The 13,337-nt window shown below is 40.8% G+C and overlaps 1 non-coding gene across 1 annotated transcript; it reads right to left on the bottom strand.

Annotated features, from left to right (window-relative positions):
- Positions 1-715: 715 nt before the first annotated feature.
- LOC130953614 (small nucleolar RNA R71) lies at positions 716-819 on the bottom strand. The gene has a single exon (XR_009075777.1). It is a non-coding gene; the product is annotated as a small nucleolar RNA R71 (small nucleolar RNA).
- Positions 820-13,337: the final 12,518 nt, after the last annotated feature.

The raw sequence follows: 13,337 nt of genomic DNA, 5'->3' as shown, positions 1-13,337 counted from the left end.
TATTTATTCATTTACTAACACTTCTCTTTATCTTAAAATTTGAACCCTCTCTTCTCTTCTGTGTTCGAATTTTTCTCCTCCTTCTTCTATTCTTTTCTTCTTCTACTCACATAAAGGAATCTCTATACTGTGACATAGAGGATTCCTCTTCCTTTTCTGTTCTCTTCTTTTTCATATGAGCAGGAGCAAGGACAAGAACATTCTTGTTGAAGCAGATCTTGAACCTGAAAGGACTCTGAAGAAGAAGCTAAGAGAAGCTAAAGCACAACAATCCAGAGAAAACCTTACAGAGAATCTCGAAAAAGAAAGAGACATGGCCGAACCCAATAACAATGGTGGAGGCGCAAGGAGGATGCTTGGTGATTATACTACACCTACTTCCAATTTTTATGGAAGAAGCATCTCAATCCCTGCCATTGGAGCAAACAATTTTGAGCTGAAGCCTCAACTAATTGCTCTGATGCAACAGAACTACAAGTTTCATGGACTTCCATCAGAAGATTCCTATCAGTTTGTAACTGAATTCTTGCAAATCTGTGATACTGTTAAGACTAATGGAGTAGATCCTGAAGTGTACAGTCTCATGCTTTTTCCCTTTGCTGTAAGAGACAGAGCTAGAACATGGTTGGACTCACAACCTAAAGATAGCCTGGACTCTTGGGATAAGCTGGTCATGGCCTTCTTGGCCAAGTTCTTTCCTCCTCAAAAGCTGAGCAAGCTTAGAGTGGATGTTCAAACCTTCAAGCAAAAAGATGGTGAATCCCTCTATGAAGCTTGGGAAAGATATAAGCAGTTGACCAAAAAGTGTCCTTCTGGCATGCTTTCAGAGTGGACCATTTTAGATATATTCTCTGATGGTCTATTTGAGCTTTCTGAGATGTTACTGAACCATTCTGCAGGTGAATCCATTCACCTAAAGAAAATGCCTGCAGAAGCTCAAGAACTCATTGACATGGTTGCAAATAACCAATTCATGTACACCTCTGAGAGGAATCCTGTGAGTAATGGGACACCTCAGAAAAGGGGAGTTCTTGAAATTGATACTTTGAATGCCATATTGGCTCAGAACAAAATGTTGACTCAGCAAGTCAACATGGTTTCTCAGAGTCTGAATAGATGGCAAAATGCATCCAACAGTACTAAAGAGGCATCTTCTGAAGAAGAAGATTATGATCCTGAGAACCCTACAATAGCAGAGGTGAATTACATGGGTGAACCCTATGGAAACACCTACAATTCCTCATGGAGAAATCATCCAAATTTCTCATGGAAGGATCAACAATAGCCTCAACAAGGCTTTAATAATGGTGGAAAAAACAGGTTTAGCAATAGCAAGCCTTTTCCATCATCTTCTCAGCAACAGACAGAGAATTCTGAGCAAAGCCTCTCTAGCTTAGCAAACATAGTCTCTGATCTATCTAAGGCCACTTTAAGTTTCATGAGTGAAACAAGGTCCTCCATTAGAAATTTGGAGGCACAAGTGGGTCAGCTGAGTAAGAAAATCACTGAAATTCCTCCTAGTACTCTCCCAAACAATACAGAAGAGAATCCAAAAAGAGAGTGCAAGGCCATTGATATAATCAATATGGCCGAATGCACAAAGGAGGAGAAGGACGTGAATCCCAGTGAGGAAGACCTCCTGGGACGTCCTCTGAACAAAAAGGAGTTCCAAACTGAGGAACCTAAGGAATCTGAGGCTCACCTAGAGACCATAAAGATTCTATTGAACCTCCTTTTACCATTCATGAGCTCTGAGAACTATTCTTCCTCTGAAGAGGATGAGGATGTAACTGAAGAGCAAGTTGCTCAATATCTAGGGGCCATCATGAAGCTGAATGCCAAGTTGTCTGGTAATGAGACTTGGAAAGGTGAACCTCCCTTGCTCATTAGTGAACTAGATACATGGGTTCAGCAAACTCTACCTCAAAATAAACAAGATCCTGGTAAATTCTTAATATCGTGTACCATAGGCACCATGACCTTTGAGAAGGCTCTGTGTGACCTGGGGTCAGGTATAAATCTTATGCCACTCTTTGTAATGGAGAAGCTGGGGATCTTTGATGTACAAGCTGCAAGAATCTCATTAGAGATGGCAGACAAGTCAATAAAACAATCTTATGGATTGGTAGAGGACGTGTTAGTGAAGGTTAAAGGCCTTTACATCCCTGCTGATTTCATAATCTTAGACACTGGGAAGGATGAGAATGAATCCATCATTCTTGGAAGACCTTTCCTAGCCACAGCAGAAGCTGTGAGTGATATTGATAGAGGAGAGCTAGCCCTTCAATTGAATGGGGACTACCTTGTGTTTAAAGCTCAAGGATCTTCCTCTGCAACCATGGAAAAGAGGCACGATAAGCTTCTCTCAATACAGAGTTAAACAAAGCCCCCATAATCAAACTCTAAGTTTGGTGTTGGGAGGCCACAACCAAACTCTAAGTTTGGTGTTGAACCCCCACATTCAAACTCTAAGTTTGGTGTTGGGAGGTCCCAACAATACTCTGATGATCTGTGAAGCTCCATGAGAGTTCACTGTCAAGCTATTGACATTAAAGAAGCGCTTATTGGGAGGCAATCCAATTTGTATTTATCTATATTTCTATTGTTCTTTTATGTTTTATTAGGTTTATGATCATGTGAAGTCACAAAATAATTGCAAAAATTAAAAACAGAATCAAAAATAGCAGAAGAAAAAGCACACCCTGGAGGAAGAGCTTACTGGCATTTAAATGATAGTAAGGAGCATCTGGCTGGCGTTTAACTCCAGAACAGAGCATGAAGCTGGTGTTGAACGCCAGAAACAAGCAGCAGTCTGGCGTTTAAACGCCAGGATTGCACATTGAGGAAAGCTGGCATTTAACGCCAGAAACAAGCATCAGGCTGGCGTTAAACGCTAGAAACAGGCTACATTTGGGCGTTTAACACCAGAAACAAGCATCAGTCTGGCGTTAAACACTAGGATTGCATGAAGAGTACGTTTTACATGCCTAGAAGTATAGGGATGAGAAATTTTTGACACCTCAGGATCTGTGGACCCCACAGGATCCCCACCTACCTTCTCCCTCTCTCTCACACCTTTTTATAACACTCTTCCCCCAAACATCATTCACCAATCACCTCAATCACTCTTCCCCATCACCTCTTCACCACTCGCATTCTTCCACTCTTCCCCAAAAACCCACCTACCTTCAAATTCAAAATCCTTTTCCCTCCCAAATCTAATCCCTAATGACCAAAACCTACCCCTTCTCCCACTCCTATATAAACCTTTCAACACTCCTTCATTCTTCACACACAACCATCAATACCTCTCCCCTTGGCCGAACCCTAAACCTCCCTCCATCTCCTCCATTTTCTTCCTCTTCTTCTCATATTCTTTTTTCTTTTGCTCGAGGACGAGCAACATTTTAAGTTTGGTGTGGTAAAAGCATAGTTTTTTTTCTTTTTTCATAACCATTGATGGCACCTAAGGCCAGAGAAACCTCAAGAAAGAGGAAATGGAAGGCAATTGCTTCCATCTCTGAGTCATGGGAGATGGAGAGATTCATCTCAAAAGCCCATCAAAACCACTTTTATGAAGTTGTGGCCAAGAAGAAGGTGATCCCTGAGGTCCCTTTCATGTTCAAGAAAAATGAGTATCCAGAGATCTGACATGAGATCCAAAGAAGAGGTTGGGAAGTTCTTACCAACCCCATTCAACAAGTTAGAATCTTAATAGTTCAAGAGTTCTATGCCAATGCATGGATCACTAGGAACTATGATCAAAGTATGAACCCGAATCCAAAGAATTATCTTACAATGGTTCGGGGGAAATGCTTAGATTTTAGTCCGAAAAATGTAAGGTTGGCATTCAACTTGCCTATGATGCAAGAGGACGCACGCCCCTACACTAGAAGGGTTAACTTTGATCGAAGGTTGGACCAAGTCCTCATGGACATATGTATGGAAGTAGCTCAATGGAAAAGAGACTCAAGAGGTAATCCGGTTCAATTAAGAAGACTGGACCTTAAGCTTGTGGCTAGAGGATGGTTGGAGTTCATTCAACGCTCCATCATCTCCACTAGCAACCGATCCAAAGTAACTGTGGATCAGGCCATCATGATCCATAGCATCATGATTAGAGAGAAAGTAGAAGTTCATGAAGTCATCTCTCTAGAACTCTACAAATTAGCCGAAAAGCCCTCCACCTTGGCAAGGCTAGCTTTTCCTCATCTCATTTGCCATCTATGCTACTTAGCTGGAGTTGTCATAGAAGGAGACATCCTCATTGAAGAGGACAAGCCCATCACTAAGAAGAGGATGGAGCAAACAAGAGAGCCCATTCATGGATCTCAAGAGACGCATGAGGAAGTTCATCATCAAAAAATCCCAGAGATGCCTCAAGGGATGCACTTTCCTCCAAACAACTATTGGGAACAACTCAACAATTCTCTATAAGGATTGAGTCATAACATGAACAAATTAAGGGTGGAACACCAAGAACACTCCATCATTCTCAATGAGATTAGAGAAGATTAAAGAGCTATGAGGAAGGAGCAACAAAGGCAAGGAAGAGACATAGAGGAGCTCAAGAACACCATTGGTCCTTCAAAGAGAAGGCGGCGCCCTCACTAAGGTGGACTCATTCCTTAACTTCCTTGTTATTTTCTCTCTATTTTTTGACTTTATGCTTCATGTTTGTCTATGTTTGTGTCTTTACTACATGATCATTAGTATTTAGTAACTATGTCTTAAGGCTATGAATAATTCCATGAATCCCTCAACTTTCTTAAATGAAAAATGTTTTTAATACAAAAGAACAAGAAGTACATGAGTCTCGAATTCATCCTTGAAATTAGTTTAATTATATTGATGTGGTGACAATACTTTTTGTTTTCTGAATGAATGCTTAAATAGTGCATATTTTTTATCTTGTTATTTATGAATGTTAAAATTGTTGGCTCTTGAAAGAATGATGAACAAGAGAAATGCTATTGATAATCTGAAAAATCATAAAATTGATTCTTGAAGCAAGAAAAAGCAGTGAAAAAGAAGAAGCTTGAGAAAAAAATATAAAAGAAAAAGAAAAAGCAAGCAGAAAAAGCCAATAGCCCTTAAAACCAAAAGGCAAGGGTAAAAAGGATCCAAGGCTTTGAGCATCAATGGATAGGAGGGCCCAAGGAAATAAAATCCAGGCCTAAGCGGCTAAATCAAGCTGTCCCTAACCATGTGCTTATGGCATGCAGGTCCAAGTGAAAAGCTTGAGACTGAGTGGTTAAAGTCGTGATCCAAAGCAAAAAGAGTGTGCTTAAGAGCTCTGGACACCTCTAACTGGGGACTTTAGCAAAGCTGAGTCACAATTTGAAAAGGTTCTCACAGTCATGTGTCTGTGGCATTTATATATCCGGTGGTAATACTGGAAAACAAAGTGCTTAGGGCCACGGCCAAGACTTATAAAAGTAGCTGTGTTCAAGAATCAACATACTTAACTAGGAGAATCAATAACACTATCTGAACTCTGAGTTCCTATAGATGCCAATCATTCTAAACTTCAAAGGATAAAGTGAGATGCTAAAACTGTTCAAAAGCAAAAAGCTACAAGTCACGCTCATCTAATTAGAACTAATATTCATTGATATTTTGAGATTTATAGTATATTCTCTTCTTTTTATCCTATTTGATTTTCAGTTACTTGGGACAAGCAACAATTTAAGTTTGGTGTTGTGATGAGCGGATAATTTATACGTTTTTTGACATTGTTTTTAGGTAGTTTTTAGTAAGATCTAGCTACTTTTAGGGATGTTTTTATTAGTTTTAATGCAAAATTCACATTTCTGGACTTTACTATGAGTGTGTGTGTTTTTCTGTGATTTCAGGTATTTTTTGACTGAAATTGAGGGACCTGAGCAAAAATTCGATCCAGGCTGAAAAAGGACTGCTGATGCTATTGGATTCTGACCTCCCTACACTCCGAATGAATTTTCTGGAGCTACAGAACTCCAAATGGCGCGCTCTCAACTGCGTTGGAAAGTAGACATTTAGGGCTTTCTAGAAAAATATAATGATCTATACTTTATTCGAGCTTAGACGATGCAAACTGGCGTTCAACGCCAGTTCTATGCTGCATTCTGGAGTAAAACGCCAGAAACACGTCACAAACCATAGTTAAACCCCAAAAATACGTTACAACTTGTCGTTTAACCCCAAGAGAAGCCTCTTCACGTGTAAAGCTCAAGCTCAAAATGGGCCCCGGAAGTGGATTTCAGCACTAAGACTTATTTCTATAAACCCTAGTAACTAGTCTAGTATAAATAGGATATTTTACTATTGTATTTTCATCTTGGTATCTATCTTTGGACGTTTAGTTCTTAGACCTTCAAGGGGGCTGGCCATTCGGCCATGCCTGGACCATCACTTATGTATTTTCAACGGTGGAGTTTCTACACACCAAAGATTAAGGTGTGGAGTTCTGCTGTTCCTTGAGTATTAATGCAATTACTATTGTTCTTCTATTCAATTATGCTTATTCTTATTCTAAGATATTCGCTGCCCTTCAACATGATGAATGTGATGATCCGTGACACTCATCATCATTCTTACCTATGAACGTGGTGGACGAAATTGTGATCCATGTTCTAACTATTTTGAGATGAAGGCTTTCTTATGGCACTGGTTAAATTCACAACTCCGTTCAACTAACCAGCAAGTGTACTGGGTCGTCCAAGTAATACCTTACGTGAGTAAGGGTCGATCCCACAGAGATTGTTGGTATGAAGCAAGCTATGGTCACCTTGTAAATCTCAGTCAGGCAGATTAAAATTTGTTTATGGTTTCGGAAATAGAAATAATAAAATAGAAATAATAAAAGGGATAGAATACTTATGCAGATTCATTGGTGGGAATTTCAGATAAGCATATGGAGATGCTGTATGGCTCAAGGACGCCTGCTCTCCTACTGCTTCAACTCAATCCTTCTTACTCCTTTCCATGGCAAGCTGTGTATAGGGGTTCACCGTTCGACGATGGCTACTTTCAATCCTCTCGGGAAAATGGTCCTCTGCGGCTATCACTCGCATGGCTAATCGTCTGGAGGCATCACCTGGCCGAAGGCTACATCCCATCCTCGCAGTGAAAACTACGCTCACGCGCTCTGTCACAGCACGGCTAATCACTGGTTGGTTCCTGCGCCTACTGGAATAGAATTCCTTGATTCTTTTGCGTTTGTCATCACGCCCAGCACTTGCAAGTCTGAAGCACGTCACAGTCATTCATTACCGGAATCCTACTCGGAATCCCACAGACAAGGTTAGACTTTTCGGATTCCCAGGATCCTACTCGGAATACCACAGACAAGGTGAGACTTTCCGGATCCTCATAAATGCCGCCATCTATCTAGCTTATACCACGAAGATTCTGTTGGGGAATCTAAGAGATACACATTCAAGCTCGGTTGCATGTAGAACGGAAGTGGTTGTCAATCACGCGCGTTCATAAGTGAGAATGATAATGAGGGTTATCTAGTCATCACATTCATCATGTTCTTGGGTGCGAATGAATATCTTGGAATAAGAATAAGAGAGAATTGAATAAAAGAAAATAGAATTGCATTAATACTTGAGGTACAGCAGAGCTCCACACCCTTAATCTATGATGTGCAGAAACTCCACCGTTGAAAATACATAAGCAAAAGGTTCAGGCATGGCCGAATGGCCAGCCCTCATGGTCTAAGAACTATGCGTTCAAAGATCTGATCCTAAGATCTAAAGTGATCAAAAGATGTCAAATACAATAGTTAAATGTTCTATTTATAATAAACTAGCTCCTAGGGTTTACACGAGTAAGTAATTGATGCATAAATCCACTTCCGGGGCCCACTTGGTGTATGCTTGGGCTGAGCTTGATCAATCCACGAGCTGAGGCTTCTGTTGGAGTTGAACTCCGAGTTATGACGTGTTTTGGGCGTTCAACTCCGGATCATGACGTTTTTCTGGCGTTTAACTCCAGACAGCAGCATGAACTTGGCGTTCAACGCCAAGTTACGTCGTCAATTTCCGAATAAAGTATGGACTATTATATATTGCTGGAAAGCCCTAGATGTCTACTTTCCAACGCCGTTGAGAGCGCGCCAATTGGAGTTCTGTAGCTCCAGAAAATCCATTTCGAGTGCAGGGAGGTCAGATTCCAACAGCATCAGCAGTCCTTTTGTCAGCCTTTTTCAGAGTTTTGCTCAAATCCCTCAATTTCAGCCAGAAATTACCTGAAATCACAGAAAAACACACAAACTCATAGTAAAGCCCAGAAATGTGAATTTAACATAAAAACTAATGAAAACATCCCTAAAAGTAGCTTGAACTTACTAAAAACTACCTAAAAACAATGCCAAAAAACGTATAAATTATCCGCTCATCACAACACCAAACTTAAATTGTTGCTTGTCCCCAAGCAACTGAAAGTCAAATAGGATAAAAAGAAGAGAATATACTATAAATTCAGAAATATCAATGAATATTAATTATAATTAAATGAGCGGGACTTGTAGCTTTTTGCCTCTGAACAGTTTTGGCATCTCACTTTTTCCTTTGAAGTTCAGAATGATTGGCTTCTCTAGGAACTTAGAATTTCGGATAGTGTTATTGACTTTCCTAGTTAAGCATGTTGATTCTTGAACACAGCTACTTATGAGTCTTGGCCGTGGCCCTAAGCACTTTGTTTTCCAGTATTACCACCAGATACATAAATGCCACAGACACATAACTGGGTGAACCTTTTCAGATTGTGACTCAGCTTTGCTAGAGTCCCCAGTTAGTGGTGTCCAGAGCTCTTAAGCACACTCTTTTGCCTTGGATCACGACTTTAACCACTTAGTCTCAAGCTTTTTTACTTGGACCTTCATGACACAAGCACATGGTTAGGGACAGCTTGATTTAGCCGCTTAGGCCTGGATTTTATTTCCTTGGGCCCTCCTATCCATTGATGCTCAAAGCCTTGGATCCTTTTTACCCTTGCCTTTTGGTTTTAAGGGCTATTGGCTTTTTCTACTGCTCCTTCTTTTTCTATATACTCTCTTTTTTTTTTTTTCGAATGCTTCTTCTTTTTCACTGCTTTTTCTTGCTTCAAGAATCAATTTCATGATTTTTCAGATCCTCAATAACATTTCTCTTTGTTCATCATTCTTTCAAGAGCCAACAATTTTAACATTCATAAACAACAAGATCAAAAGACATATGCACTGTTCAAGCATTCATTCAGAAAACAAAAATTATTGTCACCACATCAATATAATTAAACTAAATTCAAGAGCTATTTTCGAAATTTATGTACTTCTTGTTCTTTTGAATTAAAACATTTTTCTTTTAAGAGAGGTGAAGGAGTAATGGATTTTATTCATAGCTTTAAGGCATGGTTACATACTAATGATCATGAAATAAAGACACAAAACATGGATAAACATAATACTAAAAACCGAAAACAGAAAGAAATAAGAACAAGGAATGAATCCACCTCTAGTGGCGTCTTCTTCTTGAAGGACCAATGATGTTCTTTAGCTCTTCTATGTCCCTTCCTTGCCTTTGTTGCTCCTCCCTCATTGCTCTTTGATCTTCTCTTATTTCTTGGAGGATGATGGAGTGCTCATGATGTTCCACCCTTAATTGTTCCATATTGTGACTCAAACCTTCTAAGGAAGTGTTGAGTTGCTCCTAATAGTTGTTTGGAGGAAAGTGCATTCCTTGAGGCATCTCAGGAAATTGTTGATGATGAGCTTCCTCATGCACTTCTTGAGGGCCGTGAGGAGCTTCTCTTGCTTGCTCCATCCTTTTCTTGGTGATGGGCTTGTCTTCTTCAATAGAGACATCTCCTTCTATGATGACTCCAGCTGAATAACATAGATGGCAAATAAGGTGAGGGAAGGCTAGCCGTGCCATGGGTGAGGGCTTGTCGGCTATTTTGTAGAGTTCATTGGAGATGACCTCATGAACTTCTACTTCCTCTCCAATCATGATGCTATGGATCATGATGGCCCGATCCACAGTAACTTCAGATCGGTTGCTAGTAGGAATGATAGAGCGTTGAATGAACTCCAACCATCCTCTAGCCACAGGCTTGAGATCCAGTCTTCTTAGTTGAACTGGCTTGCCTTTGGAATCTATTCTCCACTGAGCTCCTTCCACACAAATGTCCATAAGGACTTGGTCGAATCTTTGATCAAAATTGACCCTTTTAGTGTAGGGGCGTTCATCACCTTCCATCATAGGCAAGTGGAATGCCAACCTTACATTTTCCGGACTGAAATCCAAGTATTTCCCCCTAACCATTGTGAGATAATTCTTTGGGCTTGGGTTCATACCTTGGTCATGGTTCCTAGTGATCCATGCATTGGCATAGAACTCTTGAACCATTAAGATTCCGACTTGTTGCATAGGGTTGGTTAAGACTTCCCAACCTCTTCTTTGAACTTCATGTCGGATCTCCGGATACTCATTCTTCTTGAGCTTGAAAGGGACCTCAGGGATCACCTTCTTCTTTGCCACAACATCATAGAAGTGGTCTTGATGGCTCTTGGAGATGAATCTTTCCATCTCCCATGACTCGGAGGTGGAAGCTTTTGTCTTCCCTTTTCCTTTTCTAGAGGATACTCCGGCCTTAGGTGCCATTGGTAATGGAAAAACAAAAAGCTTATGCTTTTTACCACACCAAACTTAAAATTTTGCTCGTCCTCGAGCAAAAAAAAGAAAAGAAGAGTAGAAGAAGAAGAAGAAAATATGGGAGAGAGGGAGAGAAGGAGGTTCGGCTATGTGGGAGAAGAAGGGGCTGTGTTGTGTGAAAATGAAGTAGAAGTGAAGGGTATTTATAGGGAGAGGGGAGGGTGGTTGTTCGGCCAATTTGGGTGGGAATGGGTGGGAAATGAATTTGAATTTTATGAAGGTAGGTGGGGTTTATGGGAAAGAGTGGGGTGATGTAAATGGTGAATGGGAGAATTGGGAAGAGGAATTGAGGTGATTGGTGATGGGTGTTGGGAAGTGTGACATGGGGAGTAGGAAGAATGAGATTTAGGATTAGGAGAGTGTGATTAGGATTAAAAGGTAAGGTGGGAATATGGTAGGTGGGGATCCTGTTCCTGAGGTGATCCTGTGGGGTCCACAGATCCTGAGGTGAAAACAAATACCATTCCTTCACCATATAGGCATGTAAAATGCCTTCATGCATCATTCTGGCGTTCAAACGCCCATTGGTGCATGTTCTGGGCGTTCAACGCCCATGTAATGCATGTTTCTGGCGTTGAACGCCAGTTTCATGCTTGTTACTGGCGTTCAACGCCAGCTTTTCTCCTCTAGGCACATTCTTGGCGTTCAACGCCAGGATGTTGCTTGTTTCTGGCGTTCAGCGCCAGAATGGTGCTCTGTTCTGGCGTTGAACGCCAGCCAGATGCATCTTACTGGCGTTGAACGCCAGTCTGTGCGTCCTCCAGGGTGAAAATTTTTTTTCTTCTGTTTTTGACTCTGTTTTTAATTTTTTTGATTTTTTTCGTGACTCCTCATGATCATGTACCTAATAAAACACAAAATAACAATAAAATAGAATAAAATAAAATTAGATAAATAAAATTGGGTTGCCTCCCAACAAGCGCTTCTTTAATGTCAATAGCTTGACAGTGGCTCTCATGGAGCCACAAGGTGATCAGGTCAATGTCGTATAGTTGTCCATACCAAACTTAGAGTTTGGATATGGGATCTTAACACCATACTTAGAGTTTGGTTGTGGCCTCACAACACCAAACTTAGAGTTTGACTGTGTGGGCTCTTCTTGACTCTGAACTGAGAGAAGCTCTTTATGCTTACTCTCTTCTGTCACAGAGGGATGGCCATGTGCCTTAAACACAAGGTATTCCCCATTCAATTGAAGGACTAATTCTCCTCTATTGACATCTATCACAGCTCCTGCTGTGGCTAGGAAAGGTCTTCCAAGGATGATGCAATCATCCTCTTCCTTCCTAGTGTCTATGATTATGAAATCAGCAAGGATGTAAAGGCCTTCAACCTTTACTAGCACGTCCTCTACTAGTCCATAAGCTTGTCTCAATGACTTGTCTGCCAGTTGTAGTGAGAACAAGGCAGGTTGTACCTCAATGATCCCCAGCTTCTCCATTACAGAGAGTGGCATAAGATTTATCCCTGACCCCAGATCACACAGAGCTTTTTCAAAGATCATGGTGCCTATGGTACAAGGTATTAAGAATTTGCCAGGATCTTGTTTCTTTTGAGGTATAATTTTCTGAATCCAAGTATCCAGTTCATTAATGAGCAAAGGAGGTTCACTTTCCCAAGTCTCATTACCAAACAATTTGGCATTCAGCTTCATGATAGCTCCTAAATATTGAGCAACTTGCTCTCCAGTTACATCTTCATCCTCTTCTGAGGAAGAATAGTCTTCAGAGCTCATGAATGGCAGAAAGAGATTTAATGGAATCTTTATGGTCTCTGTATGAGCCTCAGATTCCTTTGGATCCTTAATAGGAGATTCCTTCTTGCTTGAGGGACGTCCCAGGAGGTCTTCCTCACTAAGATTTTCGTCCTCCTCCTCCCTTGTGCATTCGGCCATATTGACTATGTCAATGGCCTTGCACTCTCCTTTTGGATTCTCTTCTGTATTGCTTGGGAGAATACTGGGAGGAGTTTCAATGACTTTCTTACTCAGCTGGCCTACTTGTGCCTCCAGATTTCTAATGGAGGATCTTGTTTCACTCATGAAACTGAAAGTGGCTTTTGACAGATCAGAGACTACATTGGCTAAATTAGAAGTGTTTTGTTCAGAATTCTCTGTCTGTTGCTGAGAAGATGATGGATATGGCTTGCTATTGCCCGGCCTATTACGTCCACCATTGTTAAAACCTTGTTGAGGTTTTTGTTGATCCTTCCATGAGAAATTTGGATGATTTCTCCATGATGAGTTATAGGTGTTTCCATAAGGTTCACCCATGTAATTAACCTCTGCCATGGCAGGGTTCTCAGGATCATAAGCTCTTCAGAAGCTGCCTCTCTAGTATTGTGGATGCATGTTGCAATCCATTCAGATTTTGAGAGATCATGTTGACCTGTTGAGTCAACACTTTGTTCTGAGCCAATATGGCATTCAGAGTATCAATTTCAAGAACTCCTTTCTTCTGAGGTATCCCATTGTTCACAGAATTCCTCTCAGAAGTGTACATGAACTGGTTATTTGCAACCATGTCAATGAGTTCTTGAGCCTCTTTAGGCGTTTTCTTCAGGTGAATAGATCCACCTGCAGAATGATCCAATGACATTTTCGAAAATTCAGAGAGACCATAATAGAATATATCTAATATGGTCCATTCTGAAAAC

Source organism: Arachis stenosperma, chromosome 9 (assembly GCF_014773155.1).
Source record: "Arachis stenosperma cultivar V10309 chromosome 9, arast.V10309.gnm1.PFL2, whole genome shotgun sequence".
Lineage (NCBI taxonomy): Eukaryota > Viridiplantae > Streptophyta > Magnoliopsida > Fabales > Fabaceae > Arachis > Arachis stenosperma.
Note: the sequence above shows the minus strand (reverse complement) of the source record. Positions and strands in the feature narration are given on the sequence as shown.